Raw genomic sequence first — 4,030 nt, forward strand, 5'->3', positions numbered from 1 at the left:
CTTGGTCATCCCAAAGAGTCGCTGTAGCTGACCTCTGGTGAGGTGGCGCCTAGAAATCAGCGCCATCTATCATGATAGAAGTTATATGTCAGAGTCAGAGTCCGTAAGTGGTATTTCCTAGTGTCCCAAGTGCTGGCCAGTTTACTGATGACGTGTCTGTATCCACAGAGGCGACGTAAGACTGCAGTGGTACGAAGACAAAAACCACATCATTCTGGGAGGAGATTTTAATATTGACCTGGGTCAACAAAATTGCTCTCAAGTTGACTATTTCCTTAACAGCATGAACTCCTGTATGCTAATCCCCACAATCACCAAACCTACCCGAGTCACTCAAACATCAGCCACTACCTTGGACCACATATGGACAAACATAACAGCTCCCCTTGTATCTGGTATAATCTACGACAGAACAACTGACCACTATCCTACCTTTCTCATAGCGAACATGGACATAACACCACCAAAAAGCAAGAAACTTTCATTTAGGCTACACAGTGAATCAGCTTTAGACAATCTTATTGAGGCACTTTACAATATTAACTGGGATTCTGAATTCAATAATACCCATGATATAAATTCATTAGCTAACCTCTTCCTCTCCAAAACTCAAAGCCTCTACAACCTTCATTGTCCCCTTCTTACCAAGCAAGTAACTGACAAAAGATTAAACAATCCATGGCTCACAAGTGGCATTCTCAACTCAATCAACAAGAAACATGAATATGAAAAGAAAGTTAGGATTGGCCTAGTTTCAAAGGAAGTAGCTAAAAGGTACTCATCAATGCTTACCAGTATCATAAGAAAGGCAAAACTTGCATATTATGTGAATAGATTCAATGAAGCAAAAGGCAACATGAAAAGCACTTGGAAAACTATCTCTAGTATCCTAGGAACTAAACAACACTCACATAACCAAATAAAACTCTACAAGGATGGGGCTATACCGTCAACTGATTTAGAAATGGCAAATGAATTTAATAGTTTCTTTTGCAAACCATGCTCTGAAACTCTCCCTGGACAGATGTAATAGGACCCATTATCACCACACCAGAAATAAATATCTCTTTGATATCCTCAGGGTCAAACTTAATCTGTGTAAACACTCTATGCAAATTAAGGGACCTAGTCTATGGAACTCACTCCCTAGTGAATTGAAAAACTGTAAAACTTTTGCCTTATTTAAAAGCAAAACCAAAAAGTACCTAACTTCATCTTCTTAGTTTCCTACACTGAGCTTTAAATTTGCTCTGTACCTAGTGTTACACAATCTCCTAATTTTTATGTAATATCAAACAACCTTATCATTGTGTTCATTGCTGTCTTCTTTTATGTGCTAGCCATATGCTGTATTGTGACTACCAATTTTTGTCAACTACCATTCAAGCTGTCATTGCAATCAATCTTATATTGTTTCTGCTGTATTGTGCCTACCAATTTGTTGTCAACTACCATTTTAAGCTGTCATTGCAATCAATCTTAGCTACCTATGTGCTTTAATATACTGTACCTACAATTTTCTCTCATCTTTTTTTTTTTCATTTCATGTAATCTGTTATAATTTTTTTGTCTATAAATTTTGCAAGTATTTACCTCCTTAAAATTTTCTTAGATTAAAGACCTGCCCGAAACGCTGCGCGTGCTAGTGGCTTTACAAGACTGTAATTACCATATTTGTATCCTCACATTCCTTATGTACATTCTTGTATATGCATAAATAAATAAAATAAAATAAAAAAATAAAAGACAGGCAGTCTACCCAGGGCAGCCTATTATCTCTCTACTCCATTTTGTTTTACGTGAGCAGTGAGCCGCCGCCGAAGAGGAACCGAGTCGTATCTGCTGCCTGGCAATGACAGAATTCGTCGTATCCCGAGACTGGCTAGAGGAAGAGATGACCGACAGTGAGGTGCTACGGAGGAGTGTAACTAGCTAGTTGCAAGAAGCTCCTGCCAGGGGTTTGTTCGTGTGGAGGCCCAGCAGCGCGAGGCTGATGTTCTCTACCAGCACCAGGCGTTTACAAGGAGCACCTAGTGCTACTGTAGATAGGCCTGCCCCATGGCTAGGGGTAGATTCGTTGGTGTTTCCCAGTACTGGTTGAGGACGGTACTGTGTGTTGAGGAAACATGGAAGTTGACAAGGCTGCATTGCATGAGTATCGAGGAGCGCTTGGTGTCCTATGAGAGCGATACATGTGTAAATATCAGTGTAGTAATACTTCGTTTATGACTCTATTTAAGGTGATGGGAAAGTGATAATATGTGAATATATTGATAAAGGATGAAGTGTCGTATTCCTTTCAACTTCCCCCTTTTTTTTTTACTTGCATTACCAAGCCAACTCCTTGAAAGCCACTACCGACTTGGGGTTTGATACTAGTACTTTGGTTCCTCCAGCAAAGAACCTGGTTGCGACCCATAGTGGCCGTAACAACCAATCAAACATTGCGTAAGGCGTTGCGTAAAACTCTAGTACTCTCTGAGACGGGGAAAAAAACTGCAGAAATGTCGTCGTTATCCAGAGATGTTTGGTGAGATTTGGGTCTGAGTGTCGGCAAGGTTGGTGAGGTCTGAGTGTCGGCAAGGTTGGTGAGGTCTGAGTGTCGGCAAGGTAACCAAATCGTTATTCTCTATATTTAAAGTGGCTCTTTTTTTTCTCTTAAGTATAGCATCCAGGAATTGCAATTTGGTTTAGTCAGTGGTGGATGCCAAGATTGTTGTATATACTGGCATGTACCTAGTGAGTGTTGTGTTGTGTACACTTGACATATGGTTTCAAGGGGCACCAACTTGTAGATGGCAGACCAGTCTTCTCGAAACCATTGTGGTGGCCATAAGGTGACATCCTTCACTGAGGCAAGTAAGCTGCATCCCATTCTCCTGTTTAGATAGTAGTTTTTGTAACTATGTGCACTATAGTAAAAATATTGACGTACTAAGCATTTAGTAGAATGTTGTACTATTCACTTTCGAAAGTCCGAGAAAAATGAGGGTAAAAAAACTCAAATATTTCTAGAGAGAACTGGATAAGCACCTCCAAAGGATACCTGATCAACCAGGCTGTGACTCATATGTCAGGCTGCGAGCAGCCGCGTCCAACAGCCTGGTTGATCAGTCCAGCAACCAGGAGGCCTGGTCGACGACCGGGCCGCGGGGACGCTAAGCCCCGGAAGCACCTCAAGGTAGACGTAGTATAGCACATATATGTACTATATTAAGCCTCAAATATCGTATATTAGGCCTAGGAAGGTTAGGTTAGTTTAGTTTGTCTTTGCAACATAAATATTAAATCTTTTATCGAATTGTCCAAACTCAATAGTACCGATTTCTTCTTTCTATTGTCGTTGAACGTTGGTATATGGACTATGGTCCTCTTCGTTACTTTGAGTACTACCAAAACAGGAGGATAGCCTCGTATTGTAATATCTCGACCGCGCCACCCACTACTACCACTGAAATAACCGTGCAATCTCTGCTCCTTCTGTGGTAATAACGGATGCTTTACCGATCATGTAAGATGTTTAACACTCGGGCCGTCATACGAGGACGTAAACCAGTAAACAAAGGAGAGAGAGAGAGAGAGATAGTGAGGAAGAGTGAGGACGAGAGCAAGGGAAGGAGAGCGAGAGCGAGTGGGGGCGAGAGAGAACCTAGTGTGGGAGAGTGAGATAGAAAGATAGAAATATTCGTAGTCACAGCCTTCGTATGAGTTACCGAGTAATGCTGCCACCACCCTGAGTTACCGGACAGGGGACTGGAGTGAGATTCGTAGGTCTTGCAGATGGTATAAACCTACCAGGACAGGTGTAGGGGACAATTGAACGGTACAAGGATCCTGGCCTGTCACTCGAATAATCCTGACCACTTGGGAACTATAGAGTACACAAGAATAAGGCGGGACACACCCACTACTAACACCTCAACACGGGATGGACGGGGGGAGGAGTACTGGATAATTACGGACACTAGGTCACTAGGGCAAAGGGGACGGTAGGCCCAATATCCCTACGACAAGGAACCATTAATACACA

The sequence above is a fragment of the Procambarus clarkii genome, chromosome 43 (assembly GCF_040958095.1).
Source record: "Procambarus clarkii isolate CNS0578487 chromosome 43, FALCON_Pclarkii_2.0, whole genome shotgun sequence".
Classification (NCBI taxonomy): Eukaryota; Metazoa; Arthropoda; class Malacostraca; order Decapoda; family Cambaridae; genus Procambarus; species Procambarus clarkii.